Here is an 8,337-nt window from a genome sequence, read left to right on the forward strand (position 1 = left end):
CTGAGGCTCTGTCAGAGAGATGGGAGGTGCCCTGTCCCAGACTCCATAGTACGGCCAGGGCTAAAACATCTTTCATGTCTGTGTTCTTTCCACCACACGGTCTTCCAGTACTTGAACTCAGGTTTCCATTTTGTAAATACGAATGCCATTAAGAATGAAAATTAAAATCTCTAAGGATCAGAACACCTAGATTCTATGCCCAGCTGGGTGACCCTAAGCTGTCATTTGATATTTCTGGATAGCTGTTTTCAAGATAATAAAATCAGGGCCTAGTACTTTGAGTGACTAGGTAATCTCTCCATTGCAAATTATGCAGAGCGAGGTGCCCCAGATGAGAAAGCTCAGTATAAAATCCCACCATCCCCAGTCTCCACCACACCTATAAAACAGATTGTCTCCCACGCTTTCCCTGGGGACTCAGTGTTTGATATTCATTCCAACCAGATTTCACCTGCTAATCTTGTAATTAATTAGCCAGGAAGAGGGTAGTACCACAACAGTAATCTCGTTGTAACAAAAATATGTCCACGTTTTACCTCTTATTCCCCTAACGTCCAAGAATTACAATCAGTATATTTTCTTAAATGACACCTGACATCTGCCTCACTTAAAATTACTCTCTCATTTTCTCCTCTTAATGGCCTGATGAGCTGGGTGAGGCATCTGAGAGTATAGCCCTGTCTCAGAGAAGAGGTGACCCACTTCTGGGGTGATTCCTTAGCCAAAGTTCCAAAGCTGGCTATGAAGTGCAAGCAAAAAAGAGGCTCCTGCCTCCTAGCCCACTCTCATCTCAGAGACTACTGCCTCAGATGCCCCAAATACAAACCAAACAAACAGGGTGCACCCTATCCCCTCCAAAAGAGAGTATGTGTAGTGTCTTCAAGGACATGGTAACAGGCTATGATCTGTCATCAGTAGGCCCAAACCAGCTCAAGATGGTAACCTCTGCCTCATCCTCGGCCCTCTTTCAGTGCTTCCTAATTCAGGGATGGTATCATCGTCTATTCAGTTCCTCAAGCCAGAATCTGATCTAGAAATCATCCTTGAAACTCTTTTCTCCCCCATTCCCTGCCATATAATCAATCCATCATCAAGTCCTATCACTGTTACCAACTAAGTATCTCTTGCATTCATCTACTCCTCCATTTCCAATAAGTAAGCCCAAGTTATCGTCTTTCTTACCTGGACCACTGCAAAATGTTTCTTGATTGGTCTCTCTAGCCTCACAAACCCTTCTCAAGTGTATTCCCTTCAGCAGAGCTTCAGTGATCTTTTCAAAATACAAACCTGATTACCTTCCCTCCTCATTAAACTTGTTCAAGGCTTTCCCATATTCTTAGATTACAGAGGACACTTCTACCAGCCACTTGTGGTCTGCCCCTGCAGTTTCACCTTGCACCACAATCTACCTCACCCTTGGGTCTCCAGTCACACAGCCTTTTCTTCCAGTTCCTCCGAATTTCCAAGCTCCCCCTTGCCTCAGATCCTCTGTATGTTCTTTCTCCTCACACTTCACCTAGCTAGTTCTTAGCCTTCAGCTCTCAGGTCAAGAGGCACCTTCACAAGGATAACCATTTCTGAGCCCCCCAGACTAGGTCAGGTGCCCTTACAATAACTCTCTAAAAGCCCCAAGTATCTCTCCTGGAACTTGGTAATTAATTGGCTTTGATTATATATACTGTGACTGCAATTTTACACTTTGTTTGGTGATTATTTACATAACAGCTAACCTCCTGTCAAGAGAGGAAGCTTCATGAGGTCAGAAACCAGATCTGTTTTTGCTCACTACTGTATCCAGATTTTACTTAATAGTGCCTGGCACATAGTAGACCCTCACTAAATAGAAGTAAATGAATGGCAATGTGGTAAAAGGAAACGAATACATCTCTCAGCACTGACCATATACCAGGGACCTCGCTATGTATGCATTTATAATTTTCATTAAATACTCACAACAAGATTTTCTGATAAGTATCATTAACCTCATTTTATAGATATGAAAACAGGCTTAAAGAGGCAAAGTGATTTGCCCAGTATCACACAGCAAGTAAATGGCAAAGTTAGAATTCTAACCCAAGCCTGACAAACATGTTCTTCCCACTGCAAAATTCTGCCTTCCTTTGAAAAGCCTCTGAGTTGATGGTGAATTCTACCTCTGATGGGAGTTTCTAGAAGATGGCTCCACAATCAGAGGAAGCCTCCACAGACTGGCAGGGCTCAGAACAAACTGCAGAAATGAGGCCTGGACAGAAAGAGCTCAGAGTGGAATAAGCTAGTTTTAAGAGCTAAGCCTTGAGAATTTAACTTCAGAATAGGATGCTGAAAATGCTTTTTTTTCTTTTTTTTGAAAATGCTTTCTTTTTGTTGTAAGATTCCTATTTAATTCATTTTGAATACCACCCAGGCAAAAATCCCTAAGTCGGCCCTCAGGATTTTCAGTATAATGTCGAGCAACAGGAAGAGCACTGCATTAGTATAATGGTAAGGGGGAAATAATCTCAGTAAAATCCATTTTTAGGGCTTCCCTGGTGGTGCAGTGGTTAAGAATCCACCTGCCAATGCAGGGGACATGGGTTCGAGCCCTGGTCCAGGAAGATCCCACATGCCGCGGAGCAACTAAGCCCGTGAGCCACAACTACTGAGCCTGCGAGCCACAACTACTGAAGCCTGCGCTCTAGAGCCCCTGCTCCGCAACAAGAGAAGCCACCGCAATGAGAAGCCTGCGCACCGCAATGAAGAGTAGACCCACTAACCGCAACTAGAGAAAGCCCGTGCACAGCAACGAAGACCCAACTCAGCCAAAAATAAATAAATAAATAAATTTATTTAAAAAAAAAAAATATTAGGGCTTCCCTAGTGGTGCAGTGGTTGAGAGTCCGCCTGCCGATGCAGGGGACGCGGGTTCGTGTCCCGGTCTGGGAAGATCCCACATGCCGCGGAGCAGCTGGGCCCGTGAGCCATGGCCGCTGAGCCTGTGCATCCGGAGCCTGTGCTCCACAACGGGAGAGGCCACAACAGTGAGAGGCCCGCATACCACAAAAAAAAAAAAAAAAAAAAAAATTTTTTAAGACATTTTTAAATTAATGAATTTGGTCCTTTTATTGGTATACCACGGTGTGTAAAAAGGTAGTAAATACCTAATATCTTGCTTTAGAAGTAGAACAGACTAATAAAAACTGGTCTATAAAAAGGAAGACTAACAAAATACAGTCACAGAGGTAAGTTGCCAAGAAAGTAACTGCTGAAATGATGTTGGGACTTTACTATCCTTTACTGAAAAAGGTATGTAAAATAAAGCCAATGGAAAAGTGAGACAAACAGCTCCTAATTCAAAATACAGAGTTACTTTAGATATTCCTTCTCTCTCTCTCTCTGAGACCAATGCAGCCAACTGCATCGGGGCGGGGCGGGGCGGGGTGGGGGTAGGGGGTGGGAGGGGGCAGAAATGATGGTCAGAGGAGAGAAGCAAGGTCAAAGGCCAGAAGGTCCTTAGGCTCAAGGCCATGCCTCAGCTCAGGTAGCAATAAGCAAAAGCTGTTGTCTAGAAACATAACCAGCACTAAGAAGTCCAGGTTATAATTTTTCGGAAAGAGATCCTGAAACTAAAGTAGCTTAACATATTAGAGGGGACCATTCCCACGATAATAGCAAATATTCCAAGTTCAGATGAGGAGCATTTTCCTCTAAAGGCAATTCGCTGACCTTTTCTGAGTTTGCAACATTTCTCAGTGGCTTCACACTTTCTGCAAAGTTTTAAGTGACTTCCTTTGAAGAGAGCTATTTAATGCCAATGATTGTAGAAAACATTTGTTCAAAATTATCCAGACATAGACTGGAACAATGCTGAAACAAGAGCAGCATGCAAAAATGTATTTAAGGACTATCATCCCAAAATGCTGCTAAAAGCTATTAACCAGTATGTGTTAATTGCCACAGCATTCATATTAATTTTCACTTCAGGCTCGACACTGTGGAATATTTCCCCTGATACATTTTAAACAAAGTTTAATTTAAGGAACTGCTTCTATCAACACTTATGAAAATTAACAGCCAAGCAATTAGCACTCATGAATTATCCCTTCCCCCATGCTCTCTGCAGCTTCCCTGTTAAAACAGTTTCTAACAGAGAAATGGTTACTTTCTAGCAAGTTAACACAATCAAAGTCCCAGTTGTCTGTATGAACTAGCACTGGTTCTGCTTTTTAAAGCACTTGTCAAGGCAAACATGCTCCTTATATTTAGAGTATAATTTAGCTAAGTCAAATAAGTAAAATATTTAACGTTTTACTAAACTGCCAAGCAATTACTAGTATCAAACTACCCTCTCACCTGATGTTTAAAAAATAGCCATTGCAAACAAACAAACAAAAAAAGGAAGTAATTACTTGTCTTAATCTTCCTATTTCAAGTTAAAGGTCAAAACCCCACTGGACTGACTCCCTGGACTTCTACAAGCGGACCACCTTCACCCAGTCTGCTGTACATCTTGTGTAACGATGCTAAAGTCCTAGTTTTAAGAGCACATTTCCTCTCACTCGATCCTGTCAACAATCTAATGAAGTACAAAGGAGAGACAGCATCACTGGCCTGCACCCTTTACAGAGAGAGAAAGGCAGAAGTGGGGTATTTGCTGAGCACTTCCTATGTGCTATATCTCAATACTCATCAGGAAGACACACTACCACCATCTCATTCCACATACGAGGACTGCAGCTTCATGAGGTTAAGTAACTAGCCTGAAGTCATACCACTAAGTGGTGGAATTAGGATTTAAACTCAGACCTTACTACAAAATAGATCTGCTTACAAACTAAATTACACTGCCTCTCCCCATGCTAGGTGCTTTATCCTATTTGATGGTCTCATCAGCTTTGTTAGGAAGGAACTCTTAATTTCTTTGCATAGGTAAAGAAACTGAGATTCAGTGAGGTGACAAACCTGACTGAGGTGACACAACTGATAATCAGCACCATTTCTTTGTTAGTAACTGTACTGACTGGAGATGGGTATCTGAATTTCTAAGGGTCTACTGATGATAATATTTGTAAACTCAGTTTAACCAAAATAGTGATGACGATGTACTAGCTAAAGCTTCTCAAGTGATAAGGCATGGGAAAAGGGCTAGATACTTTTTAAAATAAGACCTCTTTTGAAAAAGGTGGAAAGACAGGGCAGAAATCCACATATTCAGGGGCACTTAAATCAGTGCTGAATGTTTACTGCCTGTCACTCCTTCATCGCTTCAGAGCAACTCCCTGTCACGCCCAACATTTCCCACTTTCAGTGAGATCAGAAGGACTGGCACAGGAATTTTCCTATTGCCTCACCTCTAAAACAGAGGTTGGTTTTGTTAATGAAGCTATTCAGAAGTCCTGTTTTTAACAAGCCCAAAGAATTTAGGCAGATGGCTGAGCCTGGTTTTGCCTTGTCCGGCTAAGCATTCCCTAAAACCACTTGCAATCTGTCCTGGTCTTTTTTCAAATGATCAGTAAACAGAGTTATTAATAACCTATGAATCTAAAACAGTCACGGATAGCATTGCCAATTTGTCAAAAAGATAATATAAACATAGTAATTAACCTGATCAAAAAACTGTAAAAATTACAATAAAGCATATACCTAAGTACGGCCTTTCCCTCTCGACTACATGCCTTCAAGAAATTATTAACCAACCACAGTTTTAAAAAAATCAAATTATTAACCAGCTACAGGAACCAAAAACTATTTAAAAGTATTCGCTTTAATTTAGTACAATAACTAAGAGATGCTTACCCTTAGAATCACTAAAACCAACAATTCAGTTTGCACAAATCCTTAAAGATGCCTGCTTACTTACAATGTAACTGTAAAGCCACACCAAAAACAAAATCCTTTTTTTAAATCCAGTGCTAGTTTAATCATAAGGAGGATTTCACAGCAGTTAGTCTCTTGAGGAAATAGATAATTAAGTAGTTTTTTAGCATATTTAATTAGACCCCAAACTCTTCCCTGTCCCCTTCTCTCCCCAATTATGTACCATTTGCCCAAGAGACCTAAGTAACTCAGTTAATTATGTAAATAAGGCAAGCATTATTCCCAAGAAAAGCATTGTGAATATTTGTAGTGGAAAGAACCACATATTTTAGTGGCTTTAACAAACCTTTGCAAAAAAAAGGGGGGGGGGACTATCAAAAAACATGAGAAACTCTTACATTTGAGGCAAGAAACAGGGAGTTCAATGACAAGATGGTGAATCATTAAAACAGGACACTCATTTCACTTCTTAAATATGAGCTGAATAAAAATAAAATAATTCTAAGTTACAACAGTAACAAAAATTTAGTGCTGAACGTCAAATGATTTATGGGAAGAATCAATCTGGAAATTATTAAAGTCGACTCTCACAGAAAAGGCTTTATTATCAAGGGGTTGACATGATCTTAACTCTCGAGGCAGCCATGGTGCTGTTATAACTACTACAATCCCATTATTATGCAATCACAAAATGCTAATTTCATCATTTTGAGGTGTTATTTGAATAGTCATTTTAATTTCTAGGTTACGAAAAGGCTTGACTCAAGTATAATTCTCTATTAATCACTGAGATGTCATTGAATATCATATTGATGCATTTCACAAAGATAGACTAATTTAATATGTACAATACAATATCCTTCAAATATTAAGCCACTTTCATTACACATCTGCCAAATGCATCAATATTAAATAATAGATGAGAACACGGGTTTAATTGTGTTTTAGCAATTGTAATATGTAGGATAATAAAAAAATAGCACTGCGTCACAAGACAGACTTATCGATATATAAATCTGTCTTAATCAATTGTGCAATGGTGACTGGGCCATGCTCACATCCTTTGCTGATTACAAATAGACCTGATATGACAAAAACATCGAGAGTCATAAGTGTAAACACATATCTAGCAAAAATAATTCCTTTGTGACTGAGGAAATGGCTATTTTATTTTTTAATTTCAAGTTAGGTATATATAACAAGCAGAGTTCACAACCTTCTAGCAAGGTTAGATTTGGATAATCCTAAGTAATTTATAATAGAATCTAATAGTATAATGAAAATTCTAGAATATAGTATTTTAAAAGATCTGTGCTACTTTGTTGGCATCACAGCATTATCAAATACTAATTACTCCAGCAATTAACTGCATCCTCAAACAATGAGATGATAGGCAATGGAAGCAAATAAATTCTAGCCATGTAACCTAATCCCAATAATAACATCTCACATATCTAAATGAATTGATTGTAGTAGTTAAGAAAAAAATCCCCTACAGTCCAACTCACTAGTTTCCAGAGGCTGACATTCCTGTCCCCTAGGGGGACCCTTCCTTCTCTTTGCTGCATTCCACAAGAAGAAACAGGAAAAGGTGGCAGGGGCAGGCTGAAGAGAAGCTCTTCACAGGATACAATCTCTAATTTACTGGAAGTACTTTCTTATGTTTTTTGGAGAAAACTCCTGAGCATATTAGGATTTTATGCTATTTATGCATTTTGTTTCTAGTTTTTGTTCTCCTTCCCCGCCAACATCAATAACCTCATGTGCCAATGTCCATATATGCTTACTTAAACCAATGGAAACATGCTGAATTGTATGAGGTGAAAGCGTTTCAAAGAAAAAACATCTCCTTGCTCAGATGACAACTGACAGAACCAGCATATAACCAGGACTTGATTATAAAAAGTGCAAACATAAGCAAAGAGCTGTATCTTTATTAATTGCAATGGCGTTGAAATAAGACAAATTGTACACAATCCCTCCAGGCAACAAGCTATCACTCAGCACGCCCACACCACTGCCAGACAGCAAACATAATGGCAATAAATATAAAAATCAACTGCTACTGTCCTGAAAGGAACCCAGCTCAGCTCAGCACAGAGACAAAGAATGGCAGGGAATGGGTAAGAGAGGGTGCTGCATGTATTGATAGAACTATATTCCACCTAAAATAGTGGCCATTTTTCTAAAAGGAAAACAAACACACTTTAATTTAGCAACTGCAAACTGTCAGAACAAACAGGAAAAAATTAAGTCATCCTGCATAGCCAGTGTCAGACAAGATTCAATAAAACACTGACATGCAAAGCAATGTCTTAGAATTCTGAAATGAAGCTCTCACCTCTACAATTTCTGGAGTTATAATCAAGAATCAGACAAGACAACCCAAACCATCTCCCAGAACCACTTTCATGGCTTTCCAAACAGTCAGATCTTGATTAATCACAGCCCAACTAACCCAAACCTTAGGAGAGAAACACTTAGGAGATAAAACAGGAACACACACACACACACACACACACACACACACACACACACACACAC

General features: G+C 39.7%; 1 protein-coding gene across 5 annotated transcripts in view; it reads right to left on the reverse strand.

The window, feature by feature from the left end:
- The window catches only part of MAPKAP1 (MAPK associated protein 1), a 231,214-nt gene that overhangs the window by 181,305 nt on the left and 41,572 nt on the right, over nucleotides 1–8,337 (reverse strand). The gene's annotated exons all lie outside the window — the stretch shown is intronic.

The sequence above is a fragment of the Monodon monoceros genome, unplaced genomic scaffold, assembly GCF_005190385.1.
Source record: "Monodon monoceros isolate NGI ecotype Baffin Bay Population unplaced genomic scaffold, NGI_Narwhal_1 Super_Scaffold_5, whole genome shotgun sequence".
Taxonomy (NCBI): domain Eukaryota; kingdom Metazoa; phylum Chordata; class Mammalia; order Artiodactyla; family Monodontidae; genus Monodon; species Monodon monoceros.